The 27,763-nt window shown below is 39.1% G+C and overlaps 1 protein-coding gene across 6 annotated transcripts in view; it reads left to right on the top strand.

The window, feature by feature from the left end:
• Positions 1–27,763, top strand: part of LOC128990939 (protein held out wings-like) — an 84,256-nt gene that overhangs the window by 20,144 nt on the left and 36,349 nt on the right. The window lies entirely within an intron of this gene.

The following is a 27,763-nucleotide window of genomic DNA, read 5'->3' as shown; positions in this document are numbered from 1 at the left end:
AGACATCTACATGAGTAGAAAGACTTTTGCCATTGCATTGTTAAAAAGATTAACTGAAATGGCTACTTTACAACAGCCATAGCTTTTTTTCAGCCGGTTTCCACCCATGTACTCATTATAGCTCACGTATATAACAACACAGAAGTATAAATTAGAAAGTGCCCAACAATCTCCACAACGATATCGAAATCGTAAACTGTCACTCACGAATTGGTTGTAAACGCGAGACGGTTGGTGTGATATCAGACGCGTTAGAAAGTGCTTTATCGTAATGAGATGGTAATTGGGGCTATAGAGGATAATTTTAACAAAATTAACAAGGAAGTGGTCCTAGTGAAATGCTTGTTTTGAAAGCTACGCGATGGTACAAGACTCGGATTCAGGGTATCTTTGTATTTCACTGAATGATTTTAGATGGAAAAAGTAAAACTTGGTAAAACCAGATTTGGCCATTTGTTTTTCTTCGTCGGAAATGAACCGGAAAACACGATGATTTGTTGGATTATGAGGATAGCTGAATGAACGATAGAATACAATTCATTAGGCTACCTTATGAAAGGCATATGCAAGACTTAAATTTCAGTATGATGCTTCTGACATTTTCTCTTTATCCCTTTCTAGATTCTGATGGCCAAACCACAGATAATTTTTTTTTATCTTTGCCCTAAATTTGTCATGTTTTCATTTCTGCAGCATTTCTTCGCTTACATTTAGCTTGTTCTTTGCAGTAACTGATTATTCACCAGCCACTGCCGGCCGGTTTAGGCACGTCTACGAAGGCAGTGTGAGTGCGATGGCTGGTCAGGCCGCTATTACAGCGTTCGTGTGAGGTCGGTCAAGGTGACGCTATACGCTATACGGCCCACCCACATTCCTTCATCCAGCGTTGGAAATGGCCTTCCAAAATGTATCAAACACAGTTCACTATCCATTGGCCTTGTCAGTGAGTTTTGCTTTTACAGAAGTCTTTGGTGGAGAGGAGTTTTGATTGCAACTTATCTGTTGTTGTGTCAACTGGATTTATCTCACATAACCTGAAATGTTCCTGAATGTTAGAGTCTGAATGTTTTGAATGCTTCTTTCGTGATTCTCGGCCTCTCCCGTCCTTAATTTCCTGTACCAATACTGATCATCAAAATTATTTCAAAAAAGCTTTATGATTGTTGAGTGTTAAGACTTCAAATAGATACAGAAGGCCGAATTATCATTGGCAACATATTACTTCTTACGATTATCTTGAAACTTCATGTACTAACTAGAGAATTCGATCGTAGTTCAAATTTGTATAAAGTGTTACCAGCAACATTTTCTTGAATTATTTTCCCGGTGTTTTATGTCACTCAGCTACATATAATAAATTGTACGTAATTTGTAATCATATAACCGGTTCGTTTCCGTATCCGTCAATGTCGAGTACTCTTCCTCTCCCGTCACCTCCTCCCTTACATCCGCCCTCAAGGTCAATCTTATCGATAAATCGAGCCGAAGACAGAACCTGTTCCCTGCCCCACTTACGACGTCGCTGCCAGACACATTAGTCACACGGTTTATGCCTTTAGCTCAGCCAAGCTAAGATCCAATGGTACAGCGTCCTGGCGCGTGCGGGCGGAGGACCAAGGTCAGATTTTATGTAGCCGCTCCTAGTGTTGTTTATGTATCGGTGGGCAGAAAATTACAATCAAACGCTCCTTAGACAACGTTCAAGATTATTGCCAAGGTCGAACCTGTTGCGGTTCCTATTCCCTTTGGTGTTCCTGTACGAGTCACTCTAGTCTGACAAAAGGAAAGATCTGATCGAGGCTTTCAAGAGAATAACCAAAAGCATTTCCCCATCTAGCTTCTTTTCCCCTCATTCGCCGCAACTAGATAGGAGAGACTTCCGTAATCACCAATTTTCCGGGTAATCCACAAGCTTTCTGAACAGTTGCAGACAACGCTATCGCAGAACACGGTGCATCGAACCACTCGTTGCCTCCGTTATAGCGATTCTATCGAGATGCTGTTATGAACCTGGAATTGTTCTATCAGATATCACCTGCCACACAGCTGTTCTGCGATTGGAAATCGTGGGAATTTCAATGTTTCATGATATTATATGCCCTACATGGTGAAAACCTTACTTACCGATGATTATCTCTTTACTGTTGAAATGTGTAGTGGCTGATTGGTATCGCAAGCTGTGTCTGCCATTCGTAATTGTCGTTGTTCTCCTATCGAAATTAATGATGACAAAACACGAATTCGTGAAATTCTTCTTAGGTAATCAAATTCAACTTGGCAAATAATCTTCCCTCGGCTGTTTCTTATGTCCTCGAGAATCGTCTTCATTGCCAATAATTTCTGTTTGTTTGGAAGGTTCATCTGCTCTTATTGGCTATATAATTATATTCCCATTATCACTATGTCTAGTAATATTCTTAGAACGGAAGGAAGCACCTCCTCAAGCAAATGTTATTGTTCGGAAACCCAGTTCAAAATTCTTTTATAAATCATTATAAATTTGTAAGAACACTTCCATGATTTCTCAATAGAAAAATACCAAAATCAAATTTAATTCATGTCAAAGCATTCTTTGGAGTTTAGATGCCCAGTGGTTGATGTGCGGTGTATGCCTTCCTAGCAGTACTCGCCAAGATGCGTGGGAGCCTCGTATCGTTCACCTTCTTCCGGCTGATGATATACTCAGACATGAATACAACAGTTTCAATAGATCTTGTGTAGCTGCAGTCTGCAGTTGCTGCATGCGTCATGGCCGTTACTGCGGTCAAGATGAACGGCTGTATTGTCCTGTGAGTTGTGATTGTGAAGCTCGGTCACCTCGTTAGAGTCGCCGACGCCTCTGACTCCACCGCCCTCACCTTCCTGTCGCCGTCCCACAGCGTGAACAATAGGAATATACAACTCATCACCTCTCTAAACACCTCACTTTATGGAACACACCCAGCCTTCGGTAATTAACTTGGTGAGGTAGATGGTTGCTTTGAGAACCCAAAAGTGATTGCCATAATAAGTCCGAGGAAAATTAGCAACGTTGATTGAAGTACTGTACATACCTTCGACTCCTTACTTCATCGGCCATGACGTACACTAGAATTACACCGGTAATCACTTTACCTGAAACTCTGAATCCAAATGGAATCTCTTGAGCGAGTAACAGTACATAATATAATAGAGTTTTACCCTGTCATTATGAGACAAATCGGAGCAGATTGCATTTGTCGTGAGGACTGTTGAGGTTAGGTTAGGTTGAGCAAGACTCCATGACAATCACGATTGCCAACTGTCGTGCGCCCGGGTAACTGGACACTGATCAGTTGATTGAGCAGGGCTGCCAACCGACTCCACCTTTCACCGTAGATCGTATCTTTCCATTATACTTTACCACGTGTTTCCTGTCTGTTTTGGCAACACTGCAAGTGGAACTGTCTTAATTGTATTGCACACTTTGTGATTTGTGCAATCGTGTTGTTACTGTATGCGTATGAGAATGTCTACAATGTTTTGAGCTGAGAGGTCTCATGATAAAAAGTAAGTCTCCGCAGAAAATGGATTCCGTGCTTGCTATAAATCGACAGCACCAACAAGTAGACTGAACATGGTCAACTCAAGATAGTTGAGCTGACGTACGTTTATGTAGACGGATTAGAAAGTGCCGGATGAGAGTGGTAGGGTCGGCATTACTGTATAGCCAGTGGCGCTGAGAAGATTAGTCCACGTAACAGGTAGGGGAGTACAATAGGGATGCTGACCTTGACATTCCGTCTGCTACCCCAACCCCAACCCCTGGCAGGTGCTACAGAGTACAGCCACAGGTGACCTATTGACATCTTCCGTGTCAGGTGCGCCATTCACCGGTGTGGAGTCCCCCAAGGAAATACTCGCAATAGCTTCCCGCCAGAACTGTGAATCACGTACGAAAAAGGTTCAATGACTGTTTCTTTCCCCAAATGATTCGATTGTTGATCATAATTTAAAAATTTACCAGGCACATTCTTATTGTTTCCTTTCCAGTTCCAAAGTTTCACATATGGTTCACGTTTGGTAGTGATTTAGACACTCCGTGTCTTGTCTTATTGTAGGTAAAAAATAAATGTTGAGGGACTGATTTTGTAATTACCCTAGTGTACTTTTCTAACTCGTCAGCAAATTTTTTTCATTTTACACGTTTTACTATTGTCTTTAGATGTTTATAAACACAGATGGGAACCTATGTTTCGTCCAAATGTTTTTCCATACCGTAAGGTTTTCCAATACCTTGAAACTTTGGATGGTAAAATGTCAATTCAAAATTGGGTTCTATAAACTTTGCATTGCAGGACACCACACGTGATATCAACAAATAGTGTTTCACCTTCACCAAAGCGTTGAAACGCCGCTATTTAGAGCCTAGACAGTGGACAGTGGTGACCTTTGCTTTTCAACGCTGGCAGATCCCCAACTGAGGATCGCCTCTCGTGAGCCTACGAAGGCCAAGGACTGACACCACGTGACTGGTCCTTCCTACCGCAGGATAACTAACTGTTCACCTGACCGGCGGAAGTAACTGCCACATTCTTTCTGACTTTCTCCGCTAATTTGTGCCAAGTGGGCTCGGTCGGTTTGCTCGTCAATTAAAATGCTCGCACTGGCTGATGGTTGTTAGGTAAACCAAATAATTGAATTTTGTAGGTACATTGTCTTTTCATTTTGGACGAGTAATAATAAAAAAATCTGTGTTTGTGTTTACAAGGCCATTCATTAAAGACCATTGGATGATAATGCATTTTCCCCAAACCACGCAATTTTCTATGCACGTAAATGATTAATTGTCTTTACTAATTGTGGAAAATATGTAAGGGGTCATTACTTGAATTAGAATATGCAGTTAATTTGGAAATATGAAACATTAAAGTATCTGAACCAAATTGCATTTTAACAAAAGAAATGAGCTAGACACACTCTGCCACCTCCCAAATTTTGCATAGCAAGTTGAACGAACTGCTCCCCAAGATGAGAGGCGGAGACAAGGATGGAATGTGAAGGGACCGCAGGGGGTCCCACAGGGGAACGTCGGTGATGTAAGGCAGTGTCTCTGAAACCTATATGTCACATATTGTTCTTCTCAGCCACCGCATGAGCTCTTTGTAGATTTAAAAAGCGTTTCAAATTGATCGAGTCCCCTACTTTCCAACCGGAATGTTCTAGAGACCGGTTAAAACTAATTTGTAGTATATAACAAATCCATAAAATGTCGAATTGAAAATTTAAACAAGCAAAAAGCACAGTTACTACGGATAAAGTGTATTATAGCAAAAGGAGATGACAATATTCTTGTTCAGGATCCATCTTGGCTATTTCACAACAGCCCTCTTCACACGTAAAAATGCCCAGGTCAGGACCCTGTTTCAGAGTGAAATCAAATTTATTGGCTACTTGAAGACTGTAATCGTCACCGTTATGAACGTTGGTTCGCAGTTAAAGGGTCATAACTCATTTTACCCTCAACTTGGCAGCCTGGACAATTCGACGCAATAGTCAGCAATGCTTGTCAATGGTCCTGCGATAAATCAACTTCCATTCAGCAGACTTCACAAGCCTCCGCAGTTTATTGTCCAGTCGGTGGAAAATGCCAACCACTGTTACAGGGCTGTGATGAAGGGTTGAGTAGTATTTGCGCCGAGTAGTATTTGCGCCGCGTAGCACCAGCGCCGCGCCAGCTAATTAAATGAGGGTTAGCAGTTTTGACAGGTTAGGGCCGGCGCGCACTATCCCGACCACGACCACGACCACGACTCCGACTGGTCGGATACGACCAGTTTTATAATAGGAATAAATGGAACAGCGCGCACTGGTCGGCTGGTCGGACCCTGGTCGGGCCCTGGTCGCACGACCAAAATTTTCCAGTTTGGTCGGGCCCGACCCGCTGGTCGTTGCAGCCAAAAATAGCACACAATGTAATGGGACGACGCGCACTACCCCCGACTTGCCTCCGACCCGACCAGTACACCACTCAACCCCGAGTATTCCTAGACTAATCAAACGGTGAGCACTAGTTTTTTGCGCCGGTCTGTGAAGTGACTCATTTGGTAAAATGTCGCAGGATTTTGACACTTTTGAAACCTGCCTTCATACTGACGTAGCTCTTCATAAAATGTTGCAAAATGCCCTTTCAGACCTAACAGTTAACATTGGATGTACCCAGTATAGTTTCTTCTTCCGCTTAACGTACTTACAATACAAATGCACCATAACAACTATTTCTTCAACAATCATCTTGACACTGAAGTTTGTAAAACATTCGTTGCCTTGGTCGGGTCATGGTCGGGTCGCATGGTGAATGACAACCACCGGTCGGGCGTTTGGTCGTGGTCGTGGTCGTGGTCGGGATAGTGCGCGCCCGGCCTTAACAAAGGCGGAACCAATCAACTGCACTAATATGATTATTGATGACGTAGTTCCTACCACATTTTACTTTCAGCGTAAAGTGGTTGCATGCAGTCACCTCGTGACCCGTGCTAATGGTTACACATACATAATTTTAAATCTAATAACTGCAAAATTTATGCCACCACAAATATCTGCATATATTGTTCACTGGTTGACAACAATACACAGTATACTCCGCCGTTTCAGTATAAAGGCTACCTAAAACCAATTAATTACCAATAACTCAAAAGAGAGGAAATTACGAAAAAAATTAGTTTGTTTCTGTACCAGGTTTGGCAGTTCTGTATACATCGCGGTTCGTGAAGCCTGGGAGTTGAGACAGGCCTTATATCAATTTAAGTTTATCTTAAGTCTAGAAATACTGTACAAAATAACTCTCTAAAACGTGTAGTGGCAATTACGACAAATATACCTCACTTTAGGCGTATTTCCCCATAAGAATAACATGGAGATAATTTTTTTGCCACTAATTCCAAAAATCCTGATATTTGCCTACATATCCCTACATATAATCCTCATATACTATATTCGGAATCAAGCTAAAAAGCTAATTCTTTCATTTACTGACCCATTAAATATAAAGTACAGTAGGTATAATATAACCTCACTTTAGGCACTTTTTCTCCTTAAGAATAACATGGGTGAGTTTTTTTAGCCATTTTCTAATGACCCTGCTTTCTGCCTATACAAGCCCATGCAAATGTTCAATACTATTATACAACTCAATAAACATTACAAATCCCCATCCATTTCCCACGAATATTTTAAAATTCATCAACTTGACAGTGCGAGGTTTGCACGTGAACTCGGGCGTGCTCCCGGCCTATGCTTATCGCTTCTCGTACGATTTTGATTAAATTTGGCATGAATGTGTAAGGTTGAATCACCTGGATTAAGTTTACGAACCACCGATATTGGAATGAAACCTGTTGCTATTTGCCTACACATATAGGTATAATCTATACTTATTTAATACGCAAGCAGGTTTTTTGTGACAATTACTCCTCCGAAACTACTAAACCGATTGACATGTTTTTGGTGTCATTGGAAAGAGCGTAACGTGAAGTTGTGCAGGAAACTTTCTTTTTAGGGAAATAATTAGAGAGTGAGGCCGTGGGGCCCTTTAAAGTTTCGTATTTCTCCATAAGATTTAACATGGGAAACAAACATTGTTATGAAACTCCAGCTGTTGTCAGAAATCAAAAGTGAGAAGGAGAACATAAAATGTTAATTGTAAAACAGTCATTGTGTAAATTATCTAGAAGATAAACATGGACAACATAATGTGGCTGTTGGGCTGTAAGTGGGAAACATTATTAGAAAACACTAAAAACGAGATTAACCTTTGAAAAATGATAAGATATTTACAAGAAATGTTGACTACATTAACCTGTTATGAACATCGTAAGTATTTCCATCACAGAAGTTAAATAATCATTGAGTAGTTTGAGTTGACTCTTTTAAACTAATCGATAATTATTACCGTCAGTAGTCATTGTGTAAATTATCTAGAAGATAAACATGGACAACATAATGTGGCTGTTGGGCTGTAAGTGGGAAACATTATTAGAAAACACTAAAAACGAGATTAACCTTTGAAAAATGATAAGATATTTACAAGAAATGTTGACTACATTAACCTGTTATGAACATCGTAAGTATTTCCATCACAGAAGTTAAATAATCATTGAGTAGTTTGAGTTGACTCTTTTAAACTAATCGATAATTATTACCGTCAGTCGTTTTCAAGCAACTCATGTAATACTTTGCAATTGCTCGATTTCGAGCAACATGTACACTAGTATAAATAAATTAACGATACTAACGTCTTCTGTACCATAATGTAAATTCGCAAAAAATTGATGTTATTACCGTAGGTGGCACCGTAAGACCTAGGCCCGTGACCAATTTACTTTTTCATTTAGTATAGATTTATATACGTCCGTGAACGCGATAACTTGAGTAATTTTAGTTTGCTTGTTTATGGATATATTTTGATCAAACTTTGCAAATTTATTTATTTTATACTAAGCTATTCATGTTTTACTAAAACTCCACTTTAATAGTTTCCTTGTAGCAGCTAACCTAGGTACTCGTTAAACCTAATTTTATTTACATACATTCAATTGAAAATCAATTCAGACAAATGGAAATTCACTTAGTCGGCAGGTTTGCTGTGGCGGGGGTATTGTCTGTTTAGTTAAGTGTTATCACACAATGAAACTGTGAACCTGATACCATAAGGTTTTTTTTGTGAAATAACTTTTAACCCGTTTTGATTAACCAATGTTTTCGATGTAGGTGTCCTTGTACATCTTATGATATAGCAGAGGGACGAATGGTAGCTAAAAGTGTCAATTTGGGCTTGCCCCCCCCTCAAAGTTATTGATTTATTTACATGGTTAACTTTTTTAGAACCTGTAATTATGACAAACCTTTTTATAATGGGGATTTATGTATGAACCCGTGATCCTTCACTTCGATGTATAACCTTTAGATAGCAAACAAAAGACGAAACCATATGGGTCTAAACTATATAACGTTTTAATCACCAGTTGTAAAAAGCCTTTTTAGTCCCTAGGGAGTACAAGTCAACTGTTGTGAACAGTTGTAAATGTCGATTGTAAGTAATTGCATGGTCGACATTATTTATCGATTCATTTATTCGGTTAGAGGTTTCAGAAAGGTTTTATTGTAGCTTATTGTTGCATTCTTATCAATTGTGCGACATATCGATGATATAATGTAGGCTACAGAATTGTAGTAGACGAAATGATTGAAAACTGAGTCCTTCTTTGTGGATTCTACGATGTTCATTTTGCTAAATTCTACTCAAAACTGACAATGACAACACCATTGAGTGACCAAAGGTAACATTAGGGAGTGGGTTACTACGAAAGGTATGGGGATATATACCCCTAGCAAATCCCCCTAATACCAATATGACGAGCTGTTGGCATTCCACATAGCACCGCAGACTATCCTGGTGCAACTATTTTCTAAAAATTTCATAGGAAAACAAAAGTCCCCCTTTCTCCTAAATTAGTAATGTGATAAGTAGAAAATATCTACTGGTCATAGTAATTATAGCTCAGGAAAAATATCTATACTAACTCAATACTGCATGTGGTGGTATACAAGTGTTTCATCATTTTTTTTGTGCAACAGTGCACTACTAGTACAAGTTAATTAGGAGTATGGAAAACGACACTATTTACAAGCAACTCAGTCAAGTAATGTGTAAGTAATTATGACCCTCGTCACTTCTGCATCATTGAACTAATCAAACTCCGCGGCGCTGGAAGCACGGTTTAATCCGCGGCGCAAATGCTACTCGGCGCAACTGCTACTACACGGTGATGAAGGCTGGTTGTGGGCTGATACTAGCCGATGTGGGTGTGACTTGATGCCCACTATAATGGCACAACTTGGACCTGATTTGGTATGCGGCAAGGTCCAGCGCCGCCTGGCTCCATACATGTTGCTAGTCTCGTCATCTCGTAGACTGAATCATTCTACCTACGCTTAATCCTTTGCGCATGATTTTCTTCCGTGTTATCAATCCTTCTGCGAATTGTAGTAATAGTTAGAAACTGTTCTCGGTAAAGTATCTGGTAAGGGTGAATAATGTGCGCTTTTTGTAGTAGTTGAATCCAATTGTCTATCAAATGTTTGGCGAGTCGTTGGCTCAGTTGGTGAAGCGATGCACTACGAGTCCTTGGCTGATGGGCTGATGTAGGTTTCGGCCCGCTGCGGCGACAAAAATGTAGGCTATCTTTAAACAAACTTTAATTGAGTTAATTTTAATTTTTCAGTATTAGGTTATCTAATTAATTGTGATTCTGAAATTATTTTCTTTAGATAGTGGTGCCTTGGCTCATGTTTGTCAATATCACACATACAATTGTAAATCTACACATAAAAAATAAGTTCTTTGATGCAAAGTCTTTATGGTAATTTATAACTTTCATCTACGGGATCAACTTTGCCAATCACATTTTCCAAACCGATTATACTTTACTAGTGGCTTGTAGGGACATAAGTCCCTAAAAAGCTCAAATGTAAAACAACTTTTTGCAATTCCAGTATTTAAACAAACTCAGAATAACATTATCTATGTGTCAGAATAGGCATCCCTACACCATATCTTTTGTGTAAAAACCAGTTTGTTGTTCTTCTTTGTTTGCTTTTGTTGATGTCATTTTCAATAAATAATTTGAATCACTCCAGTGGTTTAACATGAAAAGGCAGCAAACATATCATTGTTTGTGAATAAATACTGGTTTACTAAGGTAGCTTTGGTCTTGTGGTTAATGAGGATAAATAAAAGCTTCCCTGTTTGGAATTTTAAAAATTCATTGGAGGTTCACCTTCAGATGAATTGAAGACGCCTGCAATTTCATCTGCAGTAGGCTTATTATACCTACGACGATCCATATTTATCCTGTCTACAAACCTAAGTTCTAATTCACTGTCACCTTGTACAACCATTTCTTCCGAAGCTCTTTTGTAAATTTGTGCAAATGGATTTTCTAATAGAATTTCAGCTAGTTTTGACAATATTTCAGGTTTTAAGTCACTATTTTGTCGACGCCTTTGACGAATTTCTGTTGCTGTTGATGTGTCAATAATGTACAATTGGCCATACATCATGTTGAGGCAGCAAATCTGAGATTGAACGATAAATCTGTCCTTGAATTTTGAAACAGTATGGTCCTTTTCCTGGAATATCTTTCTTACTGACTGAAAAATAAGCAAAAGCCATCGCACTGTTGCATTGTCGAATGAATTTATACAGTTGTGGGCTCTCTTCAAACAAACTTTTAAGTTCTACATTAGTTTTTGACTGAGGAAGGTTAATAAGTCCGTTATGGCAACATGTCATAAAATGATTATTCGTTAGTTCTTCTCTAAAATGAAGAGCACTACATTGAATGCACTCTTGGTCCAATAATCCTCCATCATGGATCTTTACATTTCTCTCGTCTAACATGGGTCTCCTAAGGCCGGGGCCACACTCATCTTATCTCGCTGAATTTTTTCCACGGGCGTTACCCGTAGGTTTGAGAGATACATTACGGTATATGGGGCAGGCCACACTAGAGTAAAAACGTCCGTGAACGCGTTTGTCAGTCTCGCTGGTTTTACCAGCGAGACTGACAAACGGAATTGCACGTGTATTCTCTACTAACATTGACAGGGCGTTGCACGTAAAACTAGTCGCGGGGCATTGCGGCTTATGGGAGTGAACACACTCATCTTATCTCGCTGAACTTTTTCCACCGACGTTTCTATACTGTACAGTGAGCGTGGAGGGGAGGGGGCGGAACACGGACACGGACGATTTTTATTGCCAGTGTGGCATGCTCTATCAGTGTCACTGGTTTGCCCGAAAAACCTATCTCGGAAGACGAGTGTGGCCCCGGTCAAACTGTTTCACGTGCGTCGCACGTGAAAACGGAAAAAAACAGTCTCGCTGGTTAAAAATTACAAGTGTGACCCCGGCCTAAAAAGGGGTTGTAACATATCTTGATTAAGTTCGTCATTATCTACTCTTGCTCTCCTACGCGCACTGTCATTCCTATGAACAGTTCCCCGCCTTTGTGGTATTCCCCTGGCGTTCATATTAATTACAGTACTTATAATGAAAAGAATATATATCCAGCAGCCTACATACCAAAACATCTTGAATCCCTGGTGATTTTATAAAAGTATGATCGAATATGATTACTCTACGTTGTATATTCACTGCACTAAAAAAAAATACTTACGAAGGAATGCAAATACACCATTTTAGAACCAATAACATTTATAGGTTATTTTAGTTGTATATATTTACACAACCTTAACCTTAAAATGTGTAGAAATATAAAGAAAACAACATCATTTAAAATAAACTTGAACATATGATTTAAAAATAAAAACAAAACAGAAGTTAGATTTAATTTCGACTCTTTGATTATTTATACAGAATATTTATTCTATGTCGTTTATTCCTTTAACACGACAATAACGTATAAAATGTGTAGAAATATAAAGAAAACAACATCATTTAAAATAAACTTGAACATATTATGATTTAAAAATAAAAACAAAACAGAAGTTAGATTTAATTTCGACTCTTTGATTATTTATACAGAATATTTATTCTATGTCGTTTATTCCTTTAACACGACAATAACGTAAAAGCATGAAAAAATGAAACTTGAGTATATGATTTAAATATAAACAAAGAATGCAGACATTTTTCCGACTAATCTTCAATATTTCAGTTTTATTATAGTATACATTTCATAGTTGACTGGCTAAAAGTAAACCAAATGCGTGTATTGATCACTGTTTTCAAATCTGTGGCACAGCTGTTTTAATTTCAAAAGATGTAAACAAATTAAACCCCATGTTGTTTTAATGGGAAAAGTTTTATTCTGTTGCGAATTTATGGTAAAAAAATAAGAAAAATGAATAGTTTTCCCTCAAAATTCACGTCAAGACCTTTAAAATAAGACCCCTCCCATCCTTCTACGGCCATCCAGTCACTCACAATTTCTTTACAAAAATTTGACTTACGGAATTATATATATAGATGACGATAACATGAATTCTTATACATCTTGCGTTATTCTTGCCAGCAAGATGGCAAAGTGCCGCTCCGCTGTGACGCCGCAGACAGGCTTGGCAACGTCACGCAACACGCGCGTGTGAGAGTGGCGTCACGCAGTTTCTAAGAACCGACTCCCACACATTCCTAGGAATATAAGAGGAAACTGTCGTAGCACGAGATCCATAGAGAAGTCAAGCCAGAAGTCACAGGGCAGTTATCTAGGTACTAAGCTTGACTCATCTGCGTGGGATTCCAGTTGTCCTTCTTTGCTAATATCACAGAAAACATATTGATGTATATCCCACAAAATCTAAGGGGGTAAATTTCATTGAAACGTAAAATGACTAATTGTTACGTCGGACATATTTTGGCCCTGACATCGTAAATATTGCTAATCACATCAGAGTGAAGCAAAGTTTAAATTGTATACTTAGTTTTCACAAGTTATGGAATAATTTATTTAAATTTAAACAACCTTGAGGATAAATAAATTATATCATATAGTCAATGATCCGGAAGAGTATTTACTTTTTAAGGGAAAAGAGTACCTTACTACGAGTTTCACCGATAGCACGTGCGCTTTTCTAGTCCAACGCCAAACACAATCCATCTGTCAGAACAGACCTGTTTGGCATCAAGGGATCTATAAATAGTAAACAAGCAAACCTAGCACTATAGTTTGCCTCTAGTTCTCTATTAGCTTAACTTATCAGGCTTTCAAATACTGTAGATATATTTATAATTAATTCATCTGTAGTGATAGTATACAAGCACAATTTATAGGATTCGTTAAAAAATTTCTAGCATCTTTAAGCCCTGGGAGTCTCTTTGGGTACATCTTGAAATCATGAAATCAGTGTAAGTTTTTTTGAAACAAAGTCTCAATAAAGTAGAATCATTCAATATGTAACACTTTGTAACCGTCATGCCAAGTTAGAATCCCTGGACTTGGCCCCTCTCCAAGGCACTGCCATAAATTAGTTAGCATCGCAAAGTATTGAGGACGGCCTTTAGTACAGACACCAGGAAGGAAATCTGATACAGCTTATTTCCGACGAAAGAAATCTAAAGGCTCTGCATGTTACTTCAGGTCATATCACCTGAAAGTTCTTTCAGGTTATGTCACTCCTTTGCTCCAAATCACTTATCATCTTACTTTCAAGCATTGGTAAGTCTATCAAGATTTCGGATTAGTTTTCCAGGTAATTCAGAATTTTACCCCGTTTGTCTGCTAAGACCGAGGAATCGTTGTCATTCCTTCTCTTCAAGCAGCGTGAACTCCGTCAAATACTTGATCTGATCCAAAACAATTAATAGTTCCGATTCACAATCTTAATGCAGGATGCATGTTGTTGGTTTCCTGATAAGAAAGTTTTCCAGGTGATTCAAATACAATATGACCCCTTTGCTTTGCTCCAAACGAAGCAGTCGCTGTCACTCCTACTCTTCGACTATGACGAACTCTATCAAGATGTTGGATGAGTTGTGAATGCTCCATCGCTGCTCGAGATGGACGCTGGATGCTGGAAGGTGAGGCTTGAATCACCATATAAGGTGACGCCTGGAGACCCACCTCCCTGAGTCACTTCGCTCACCTACACCTCACTACACACCCCTGCCTCATTTGTATTCATGATTCTTTGTCTCTTCTGCAATCTCGCTCGACTATGTGGCTTTATAAATCTCGTATATGTTAGTCCTTGGAGAGGCTTGGTGTGGGTTTGTTTTGTTACCAGTACCTCCGGGAAATCTCTCTCGACCAAAACAAACAAGTTGGTGTTCTTGTGAGTGTTGTGTTGGTCTTGTCTTGTTTACATAATTATCTGCGTCGTGGATTGTCGTTGCAAACGCCCAAACACGTAGAGTATTCAATACAACCGGGAAAATATTTTACGCAACAAATATGAGGCCTAAATTGTTGTGGTTCTTGATCAAGAATATTTAATCACGATTCTCTTAGTCTTCATATTACATACATGTAGTAAGGTATTAAAGCCTCCAATTCAAACTAATTTAAAGAAGAAACAGTTGGAATTCTCAATTTAATTCATCAGACACACTTCAGAAACCCTTCTTTGCTAACTAACACTACTTTGACCAAACCACGTTATTAAATGAATTTCCAGGGGGGTTGGCAATACTGGCTAAAGAGAAAGACTTCTGTTCTGGAGGCACGAGTTACAACCACCAATGTGATAATGCTCTTGGGTTCGGAGACTATCTTTAACTGTAGGTAAACTGCAATGCAGGTAAACTAAACAAAACTAATATATCTCTAAGGCTTGTACGATTTCCTCCGTATTGAAGATTTATTTAGTAGACAGTCTTGTGTAGAGACAGGCCTCAATGCACCTCAAATGCACGATTTTCATCCAAAGAGTCCCATGAACTTTTGAACTCAGATTGTCATCTTGCCTTGGATGAATCGTAAAGCCTTTGATCTTGGGATTTATCAATTAATGTCAGGAAGTCAAAAGGTATAGTTTGACCTGAATTTATAATTGGTGTTCAAAAACAGCGTTTAATATTTTCATCCAAGGCACTAACGAAACGTTGTACAATTCTCCTCCTCAGCACCTAACATCACATTGTATAGTAAAGTGCACGTGTGAACGTAGTAATTATACGTCGAGGAATGCTTCAAAGCCGCCAAGGCCGGCGAGTTTCCGGTGTGACGCGGTATATTCGTTGGATGTAGGTTATCAGCTTCCGGCTGATCAGCTGACTGATAAGAAGCTCTTCCCTTTCCCACCTGCTTCTCACACCTTCTTGTTTACCGCATTGTCTTTGGAATGGCCCGCGTTATCTTGAAGAACTGCAACAACAGTCAAGTTTTTCTTGCAATCTGTCATATCGAATTACAACCTTCAATCGGATTTGTATTCACCCTACAGATGGCAAATTTTGAGGATGCTCAGACCATCAATTTTTGGACTGGTACCCAACCGACACGCTCTTTCAACTCCAGTATTTACTTGTAATTTTTGTATGACTTAATAGGTATTGCCATTATAAAAAAAAAAAAACCAAACGTGCCAAACGATTACAGCTTTAAAGGTTAGGAAGTAAAAAGTATTTTCTTGTAAATTTCGTGTAAAGTAATCCGTACGAGAAACTTTATATCCTCTTGCATATAACCTAATGGGCGAGTCTGACCCACCATTGCACATGGACAAGGACCACCATAATGAAGTGGTTTTTCCTCATCAACTTCTTTCCATATCTCGTAGCACCTCATCAGTTAGAAACATACGCCCGAACGGATTTTAAAGACAAGTGAAGAAGAGTTAAAAGCTGGCGCCCTGGGTTGTGATTTGATTTTATAAAAGAGATATCGAACTGGTTTACCGAGGCCGCGACTGGAACTGGTTCCGAGGAATCTCCCGTGAGCGTGAGTTGAGAACATCGACTGCGACTCTTCTACAGTCGGATTATCTTGACTTCTTGCTTGCAGCATGAATCAGTGTACGTACCCTTCCAATATCTGATTGAATAGTCTGTTACTAAGTGTTTGGAATTCAACAATAGGCATGTTTGATCCCCTCCGAATGGCCTTTGACTTCATTGGCCTCATCCCAATTTCAATGCACAATAAACTTAGCTTGACAGTTTTTGCAGCATACTTTTTCTAGAATATCTACTCAACACAGAATCATTAACAAGAATATCTTTATAGTTTTAATTCCTTCATATCCGATTCCGTGACTGTAGCTACAAAAGGATAAGTTTTTCCGATGATTTCTTTATTTTCTCTCATCTCTAACTGCAACGATTTACAAATTTCAACCTTGTCAATTTCCTTATCAAGGCATTCAAAACGGGAGCATTCGCTATTATTATTCTGTTCAGTACAGCTCGGAACTTCATAGTTTTGAAAAAGAAGTAGTTTTAACTCATTGAAATTGCAGTATTTAATTGTGACTTGGGAATAGAGAGGAATATGATACAAAAATTCTGGGGGTGATGATTTACAAGACACTTTTATGATCAGTATTCGTTCTATTATAGGATCCATGAGGTAGCATGTTTATGTCAATATCAGTATTTCCCTTAATCGAGAGGCTCTTGACATTGGGATATTGCCATTTTGCGTCTTTTTTATCAAGCTCTTCCCTCTGGTGACTTTGTTTATAAAATGATCCCCTCTTTTGGACAAAACTGGACTCTATTCCACCGGAGGTACAAAAGAGCCAGAAACGAGCGGTTTGTTTTCAGAATTGAGTTCATAACAGAACTGAACGGCACAGGCGTGCGTTTGTGGCAGAAGCGGAAATGATCCATTTCAACAGTCAAAACAAAACGTGCCGCTGCTGCTGACCCCAGTGGGCAAATTCGCTCACAACCTCCGACATGACCAGACTGGCATTTCATGGAAGTTGGGATTCTTTTGTTTCTTTTGTTATGAAATTACCATGGGGTTGCAAATCGTAACTTACACATATATTCTTATAACCACACATACCATATCCTTAGGAGTTCTAAGAAGTTGTTCGGTCTTTCTAAAACCATCATAACGTGTGATCACAAAATTAATATATGTTTAAGGTGATATCTATAAAAGCCACTAGCCAAATAATATTGTAAAGTCTGTATTCTTTAATGGTTTGATATGGGACACAGCTACATTTGTTTATTGAACTACAGTAGTAATAAACGGTCGTATGGGTAAAGCAACAGACTATAGAACCAATCTTAGCCGTTAAAAAGCTCCGAAGACATTTCACTTCATTCTTCACACATCCTGTACAAATATGGGCAAAGAAATAATAAAATATAGCCAGTTGCGTCTCCATGTTATTTATTTGTAATATAGCATCATGTAAGAGTGGCCGTTATAGTACTAGGACATAGTTCAAAATCATTATCTGTGCTGAGTTAACAGCTAATTAACAGCTAATTTATAGAGGATTGTTAAATATTTCATCATTCAGGCGATTTCTTACATCATGGCTTATAATTATTTCAGTGATCTTATACTAATGATTCTGCAATTGCTTCCTCAGCTGAAGTTTGATTTCGCATTTTAGTTTGGAAATATCTCAATTAATTGGAATATTTCTGTGAGCTGTGTGGTTTTAGTGCTCACCCCAATCATTAAATTTAAAGTTCAATCCTGTTTTGATTTAGAAATCTAGCTGTGAAGGTTACAAACTGAAGACACAGATTTAGTGAAAAGTAACACAATGCACGTCACTCCGTTCTACACGTACATTTTCATTTGTATTCAGTCTACACACACCCAAGAATGCGTTGTTATCAAAGGAATTGATTGATTGATAATTCAAGTTTAGGTTGTTAGGTAGTTTAGGCTTAGGTTTTTTTAAGTTTAGGCCATTAGGTTGCCTAACTTTGCGGGGTCGCAAGCCACGTTACACACGCTAGATGATGATTTCAAGGCGAGTAACGCCAGAGCCGATGTCTTTGACAGGAGCTAGGGATGATTTCAAGGCGAGTAACGCCAGAGCCGATGTTTTTGACAGGAGCTAGGGATGATTTCAAGGTGAGTAACGCCAGAGCCGATGTTTTTGACAGGATACAGGGATGATTTCAAGGGGAGTAACGCCAGAGCCGATGTTTTTGACAGGAGCTAGGGATGATTTCAAGGGGAGTAACGCCAGAGCCGATGTTTTTGACAGGATACAGGGATGATTTCAAGGGGAGTAACGCCAGAGCCGATGTTTTTGTCAAGATACAGGGATGATTTCAAGGGGAGTAACGCCAGAGTCAATGTTTTTGACAGGATACTGGGATGATTTCAAGGGGAGTAACGCCAGAGCCGATGTTTTTGACAGGATACAGGGATGATTTCAAGGGGAGTAACGCCAGAGCCGATGTTTTTGACAGGATACAGGGATGGTTTCAAGGGGAGTAACGCCAGAGCCGATGTTTTTGACAGGATACAGGGATGATTTCAAGGGGAGTAACGCCAGAGCCGATGTTTTTGACAGGAGCTAGGGATTATTTCAAGGGGAGTAACGCCAGAGCCGATGTTTTTGACAGGATACAGGGATGATTTCAAGGGGAGTAACGCCAGAGCCGATGTTTTTGACAGGATACAGGGATGATTTCAAGGGGAGTAACGCCAGAGTCGATGTTTTTGACAGGATACAGGGATGATTTCAAGGGGAGTAACGCCAGAGCCGATGTTTTTGACAGGATACAGGGATGATTTCAAGGGGAGTAACGCCAGAGCCGATGTTTTTGACAGGAGCTAGGGATGATTTCAAGGTGAGTAACGCCAGAGCCGATGTTTTTGACAGGAGCTAGGGATGATTTCAAGGTGAGTAACGCCAGAGCCGACGTTTTTGGCAGGGGACAGGCTTGTATTATCTACTTATCAAACAGTAGCCGCCTCGGTTTATGGGTTCTCACGTCTGTATTACCATCTCAAACGCGCCGCTGTATGTTGTATGATCTACTTCGTCACCGTGTCTTGTGCCAGATGAACGGTGAACGGTGATTCACCTATTGTTATGTGAGTCAACAGTGCTGATTCAATTGTTGTATAATATCATAGACAAAAAGAATTAAATATAGACCGTCAGCTGTGCTGCGGTTACCATAGGTTCTGGCGCACACCGTTGGGAGCGCCATGTAGTTACGACGTACGCGCTACGTAACTACACGGCGCTCCCAGCGGTGTGCTTCAGAACCTATGGTAACCATGGCATAGACAAATATTTAACCGCAGCACGGCTGACAGTCTATACTTAATTCTTTTTGTCTATGATATTAGGTCTATCTTGCAATAATATAGAAATGTACAAGCAGTGCTCATCTTTAATTTTATCATCACAATGATCTTGGGAACTGTATTAGACTATTTTAGAGATACTGGAGGACTTATACTAAATTTATATTCCCGGCAGTAACTTCTTTTGGATCATGCAATGGACAATTATTTCTCTCCTCTCCATTAACATAGAATGCAATCTGCGATGTTCATACCGCTGAAAGGGGTTTTTGTTGATATAAGATGGAATACTTTTGAAAGGTGCTCATTGAAATTTTGCGATTTTTTTCCCACCCGGTTTTACATTACACCGTGAAACAAGTCATATGTGACTGGGAGAAAGTGTCGTCTGGAAAAGAAAGCGGAGCTCCAGTCAATAAATCTCGAAGCCTCTGCTTTTGGGCTTAGAAAGTCCCCTCCTCGTTCGCCTCCGCACTGTGATGGGTTGTGTGATAATTTACGTCGGGATGATCACAGATTTATTTATGTTCGATCGTAAATTCCCTAGTTAACTCCTCACAGCCAGTGCCGACTTGATCACAGCGTCTCTTGTATAATTGGGGACAACAATAGGTTACAGGACCATCTGCTTAGAAAATATCACAGATATTTGAGACTCGTTTAGTTTCTGTAAAAGTCGATATTCAAAAACTTTTTTGATTCTTTGTAACAACTAGTTGAGAGGTAAACAAGTAAATGACAAATTGTGTAGTAGGTGGAACTTTGAGAAAAATCTACTCTATAGACAGAACTCTATAGACAGAATAGTAAATATTATCGACATACCTTACATGACTGAATATTGTTGTAAAATACGCCATGCTAGAGTATCGGCATGATTGACACTGTACAATATCCATACAACATTTTCTACAGAATGTCGCTGTGAGATTCAGTGCATTATAGAACATGTCCTAACGGTACTCGAGTGTCGTAGAATGTCGCGCACGATGTCGCAGATATTATTGAGCGCTAATGTCGCTGGGCTGTTCTATGCTAATGCTGTAATGATGTAATGCCATGGTGCAATGCTGACACCCGAGGCTGCTTCCTCATTGGCAAGTCTGCGGTCGGACGTTGGAAGTCATACGTAGATGTAGATGAAACAGTTCTTTGAAATCTCCTCTGTTACGAAAGATGCGCATTTACACTACTGTTTTCAGTTGCGATTTGATTGGCTACAATCATAAGTGAATTATATACATATTTTGAAGTTACAACGAAATTAAAAAGTTAGCCTACTTTTATTCGAGACAAAAAGGAAGACATTTCGATTATGTTAACCCGTGCGGATTTATAGTTTGCATCTGGAGAGGGCGTGAAAACGAAAACTATTGAAACAACAAGGATATGAGACAAGAAATTATGCTACAAGGAGAAGAAACAATGGGAAAAAACTGCAGTATATTCACATCACAATTCACAAAGTAAGGAATGGGACGACTCCATCTGATTTCTATCAAAACCCAGTAGTTTTGTTACTTTTTTACGAATACAGCACTTAAACGTGTCCATCGTAAACAATTTTCATAAATGATTGGAATTTTTGGTTCTTAGGAAAAAAAACATACTGTGATATAAATGTCCATAATTATATCAATGAAAATCCCTTGGTTTCTAAATAACCTTGATACGAATAGTGATCTTAGCAATAGCACTTTATGCTCAAACATTTTCTAAAGAAACATTAAAAACCTATTCAGTTGAACCTAAAGTATTTTGTAATTTTATTACAGACGTTTGCTACTGTATCAAGGTTTTTACTTACGAAAGAAATTTAAGCATTTACGAAAAGTTTCAAGATGTGTTATATAAATAAAATTACGCTTGTTATAACATTGAGGAAAAATACAAACAACGAGGGGCCCAGAATGCGTCCCTGAGGCACACCACACTCTGGTAGACAAGCGACATCTGTGTGTGACGTCACATCCTCCCATTCATTTCCCCCTCCAGATCTGTCTTATCACCTCGTTGTTATCAGTATCGGCTTGTTAAATACCTTCCGACACAGCTGTTAAATCGTGTAACTACCGTGTTATTGAGTATCGTGCCACTCCGCTCGAGTGGCTCCTTCAGTTTTGATTGATACTTGGTGTTTACAATTCAATTAAAGTGTGTTTGGAATGATAGTGATTTTGTGGAAGTTTTAGCTACAAAACGTTTAAGATTATATCGGATAGACGGGCTGGAATATAAAGTGAGTTAGGTTAGGGAGATTCGCACATAGGGGTTTTCTGTGTTTTTTGTTTTTAGTCTTAATTGGTGCAAACTACATGAAGGTACAATCAGTGGAGTGACGAAATGGTATATTTTGGTGAGTAAGGACGATGACATAAGTTTATGGCTATATGTAGTGTTTTTATTTGAGGCCTTTCAAGTTTTAACTAGTGTAATAAGTCGGTTAGCAAGCTGGCCATCAAGAAATATGCACGCATTCCGTTTGTATTTACAGTATTTATGAATTTAGTTGGTTTGGCCAACAGTCTTTATGCCGTAATTTAACTGTTGGTCTTTCAACCATTATTATTGTGCAACTGAATTCTTTTAACAACTGTTATACTAAGTCCACTAAGTACACATGGAAAAACTGAAGAGTGTCCGGTTAAACATGTTGGCTCATTTCAACACCTTTATAACGTTTAACGTCTTGTAAATATTTACAGTAGTATTAAAGTTTTATAAGTGTATAAGTATAAAATGTGTTTAAGTAATTTATAAGTGTATTAAAAGCGTTGGAAACCCTATTGCATTAGCGTATGTTCAGAAATGGTCTTAAGGAGAACAAGATATCGATTAGCTTATCTATTATAGCAGAATGAACAAGTCAATAAAATAAACCTCTACGTCGTCAAGTTGTATAAGTAGTGTTGATCTAATAGCTGAGAACAGCTCACTGTAGTTTGGAACCGTTCCAGCTGGAAAACAACTAGTAGGCTATAAAATATCTGTTTAGTATGTAACAGGCTATTCCTAATATAGTGACCAAAGTTGCAATCGAACTCCGACCGAATTTCATGACATGCAAGTGGTTCGGATCACACTCGGATCTTTCGAAAACCAAAAACTTAAAATATCAACAGTCCGAAGTCACCACGAGATTATGAGGCGTTGAAATGATTTCGCTTTGGAAGCGGTCCATTTGGAAAATCACTAAAACGCAAGATACAGTCCTCAGTGTATATTTATCCGTATCAGGTTACATGACGTCATTCTGGATCATCGCCTAATGGTTTGATTCATGCTTATTCTAGACGTTCTATCCAGGAGGTGTTCGGGTTGGCATCTGACTTTCATGGTTAAGATGTATTGTATTGTGGAGTAAACATTGCATCGTTCTAATTGTTGAACATAATCGCTAATAGTGTTATGATCAGTGTATGAAATGGGAAGATTGGGATGGTTGAAGAGGTCACTGACCTCAGAACTGTCAACAGAGGCTCACTGTTTGGACAAGAGGTCAGCTGACCAGCTCAGTAGCAATCACGCGTCGACAACCACATGTAGAAGCTACAGATACAGATTCACTCCCAGTTGTGGAACTTAGTAAACATACCATCTACATCGTGTGCTCCCACTATCTCCGCGTTCCGCCACCTCCGAACCCAAATCTGTCCCGCCACCTCCGAATTCTTGAGTGACCATAATCCCGTCATTGCCTGCTTTGGTAGGAAGCCCCGTGTATGGAAGATTTAATGAAAATTTAACCCGTGGGTTAGGTTAGGTCAGGTTAGGTTAGGTTAGGTTAGGTTAGGTTAGGTTAGGTCAGGTCAGGTTAGGTTAGGTTAAGTTAGGTTAGGTTAGGTTAGGTTTGGACGGAAAGTCTTAACGCAGGAAGTAACCGAGGATTATAGGGGTCACTCTGAAATTCGGAGGTAGCGGTACACGGAGGTGGCGGGACGCGGAGATAGCGGGAGGTAACCCATCTACATGACCTAACTTTAAGTAGCTTTAAATGAGTAGGTAACTTTGTTCTGTATCTGATGCTAAACACGGGTAAAGCGACTAGTATACACATTAGCCTTTGCTATGTTTTTGCTGTTTCACATACAGCTACACATGTAGTCATAGTTCCCAACACAGCGACAACCACGACTGCGGCCATGTCTGAGTTACGATCCCGCGGGAGTGGAATGTGGCCGTTCATCTCCCTCGGGATATTCATGAGAATGTAATTTACTTTGTGAGAAACCATTAAGTACTTTGGCGCCGGATCAGCTGGTGAGCTGACTTTACCATGAATAAAACAACAATTTCAAGCAGTAAACAAAAATCACTCCCTTATCAATAGTTAAATTAGTACTTAATTTTGTTTTCGGTGACTTGACGCAAGACGTATTCTAATACAGTACCTACAATGACACAATTGTAATAAAATATTTTCTCCAAGAGTCAATTTACTTGACGCAATTTCCTGTTTAAAAGCAATATTGGCAAACTGTTTTATGCTTAGTCAACTATTCCTGCTAATATACACTGTTATCCAATCTTAACGCTGTCACTAGTTTATATTGCGTATACTGTTTTTTTCTTGCGCAAGACTCACGATCGAAGACGACGTAAAGTAGTTTTATCTCCAAGGTCTGATCAGCGAGGTGCTGTAGTATCTTACCCTTGAAGCTACCAGCAAGATTTACTCGAATGGTGTGCTTTGTGATATCTAAGATTAGAGGAAAGAAAACTCATAAAATCTACTAGCGAAGATTCTTTTGGGGCGTTAAATACTACGAATAATGCTAAATGCATGCTTAAAATTGAAATTAATCATTGACCTTTTATAATTTTAATACATTTGGGTAAAACACTAACTAAACGAAATGTAGTTTACAACAACATAAAAGTCTAACTTGAAGCTTCGTTTTTTTTTTATCTGGGTCTTTTTATCTCCTTCCAGTCACTGGGTAGCCATCTCACGTAAACGCCGAATACATAGCTCGCATATTCGTCTTTCAATTGAATGTATTACTTGGGCCTACTTGTAAAAACTTGTATTAATTTAATTCTTCTTTTTTTCCAGATCCATGCCGATAGATTGCGTCATAAATTTATATAAAATAAATCATGAACAATATTTACAAAATTTATAACAATTTAAAAACTTGGCGGTTAATCGGATCGGCATGGTGGACATACACTTATCTCATGAGGGGCTCATCCTCCAATTCTTTTAGGAAGTACAGCGGCCTTTTTACTACTGTAGTAGTATCCCTTTCAGTGCCTTATCTAAAGAGTAATTCATCTGTCGCACTCGAGTGGGAGAAGTAGTATTAATTTAAATATTTATTTACAGTAAACATTTAAGTGCGAGCTTGTAATTTCTATTAGTGTTGTTTTCAACGCAACATAAACAACAAAACAACAGAAATGAGTATGACGTTTTTCGATTGCCAGTGACGTCAACTCGTCAAGACAAATTAACAATGTATTAAACTAAACCTTCAGCAAAACTTACGTACAGATCAAAAATGAAATTTTTTCGTCTTCTAGGTCCCACTAGGTATTATATTTTGCTCATCCAGGAGCCCTCCAGGTGCGCCGCAATCTTCGTCGCTCTTATCGCCACAAACTGTTTCATTTTGGATATGAAATACAATACATGATTTCTGTAAATGAAGAACATGCTATTCTATCTTACCTAACAAATCTTGCCAAATGAATTGGGGGAAGCTGAACAATTTGGCTATAACGGAATAAACACAGTATTCCAAATTTATAAAACCCGAGACAGCACAGTACGCTATGTGCTGTGTCTTGTGTGTTCTCAGGTTAGCGCCTGGTGTTTGCACGTCCCACTCCTGTCATATGTCAACAACAATGACTCTTCTCTTGCATGTTTGCTAGCTTCTCCACTCGAGATGACAATTTATGCACAGTTGGTCCAGACTTGCAACCGTTCCTTGCCAGTAGCGTCTCCTTTTGCCCAGGAAGTTAGTTCAAACAGCTGATCAATTATGAATTTTAAATTTGGTGGTAGGTGAGATCAAGAGGAAGGAGAACGATTGCTCAGAATCCTCCAACTTTGGTTCAACTTAGGTCGGGGTACTTTTTTTTACCATCGTATTTTTAATCAGACATGTAAATTTTTTTACGACGGCCCAATCTAAATATAAATATGCCAACCTAACATAATCTTGCCCAACATGCATTTAGGAGTTGAGAATAGCTAACTGGTTCTGATCTAAATTTACTGTGTTCTTTGTTGTACTCCAAGGTTAGGTGTATCTATATTCGATTTTACTGAAACTTTCCTGTTCGCAATGAACGTAATGTTTACGTTTATGTTAATACGTTTGACTGCGAAATTTGGAAAAATCTGATGTCATTTTGGATCAGGCCAGGCTAGAAACTCACGGCCCTATTCTAACCTGACCCAAATTGCAATTATTCTTATGTAGGTTAGATTATGATAGTTATTTCATATAAATATACTGCATACATCTATTATAGGAGTACTCTATAATTATTTTTTATGTGGTTTAAATTTGGAGCAGCTAACGGATTCAGACTCTATTAAAATATTCGTACTGGATATTCTGCGATTGAAATTAAAGAACTATGTTACTGCCGAATTCTGTTTGGAAGATACTGGTGCAGGTCCTATATAAGAAACTATTACAGCACATTTTTTGCTAATCGTAAACCTCAAAGGAGTCTACGGGCATTATTACAAATAATAACTTTTGTCTACTTCTTTGTACAACCGAAAAAAATACCAACTTGACACAAAGGAAAGCTCAGGCTCGGAGCGCACACTTGGCTGCATGAGGGCGAGGCGTGTTTATGAACACGCTGAGGTCATGTCCCAAAGCAGCGCAGAACGCCGTGTGAGTGTACATTCCAAAATAGACACAAAGGCATGCAGGGTGCATTTAGGATTGAGGTCTTTGTATGTAGATTTACTGGTGAGGACGACAAAGACAAACAGTGTTCGCCTCATTTGATAACTGGTTTTGGTGGCATTTGGATCTCAACTACAGTACACTATAAATGCCACCAACACCAGTTATCAAATGAGGCGAACACTGTGGAGATCCATGCAGTGGTCCGAAAAGCAGTGCTCCGAAAGGCACTGGTTCGAAAATTATTTTCTGTCATCATTCGGTGTTATGACTTTCGGAGCAGTGCCTGGATGCACACATTGTTTCGGACCAGTGCCTGGATGCACAAAATGTTTCGAAATAGTGACTTTCGGAGTTGTGACTTTCGAACCAGTGCCTTTCGGACTTGTGACATTCGAAGCAGTGTCTGACCATGTAATTTCTTTTGCACTAGTGCCTTTCGGAGTACTGTACTGACTTTCGGACCACTTCCGCGCTCCCCTGTAGTTGAGAAGCTGAGTGGTCTAACACTCGCCTGAAGGTCACTGGTTCGATCCTGGGATCAGTCTCTCGCATTTTGAGATTATTTGAACTTCGCTGTTCTTGATTTTTGGGCTTTCAATAGATGACCATGGCTAAAGGAGCAGTTCATCCTAGACAACAAAGCTACACAGATAATCTTGCTCCATTCTGCACTCACCTAGCGTTCACATTCTACCAAAATTGTGCTTGTGTCAAAACTAATGTGAGTCTGGGTTACAGTACACTCAACCTATAGCATGTGTCTATCGATAAAGTAACCATTACAAACGATAAATGATCGGTCATATTAAAACCCACTGCGATTCAAAATAAATGAAAGACCGGGATCCTTCAAATGATCAGGTAGACGACTGAATTGCCGTGTAATTAGATTGGAGCGAGCAATTCCGCTTCATTGCTCCATGGTAATTATGTAGGGAATTCCTTACTTCTCAATCCCAGCTGGTATTTAGAGAATCTTTAGTTCCTAGGAGAGAATTTGTAATTTTCTGTTGGTATTTGAATTAACAGGAAAGGTTAGAAACGTAACTCTTTTTTGGTTCAACGATCTCATCAAGCAACGTTTAAGAATGGATCTTTCATAGATACTTTGTTTATTTTGGGAAAACCGTATGTGTACGTAAGGACCTCTACTGGCTTATA

The sequence above is a fragment of the Macrosteles quadrilineatus genome, unplaced genomic scaffold (genome assembly GCF_028750875.1).
Source record: "Macrosteles quadrilineatus isolate MER2022 unplaced genomic scaffold, UCM_ALF_1.0 Scaffold_3__2_contigs__length_128488019, whole genome shotgun sequence".
Taxonomy (NCBI): Eukaryota; Metazoa; Arthropoda; class Insecta; order Hemiptera; family Cicadellidae; genus Macrosteles; species Macrosteles quadrilineatus.
This window is presented reverse-complemented; position numbering and strand designations above follow the sequence as displayed.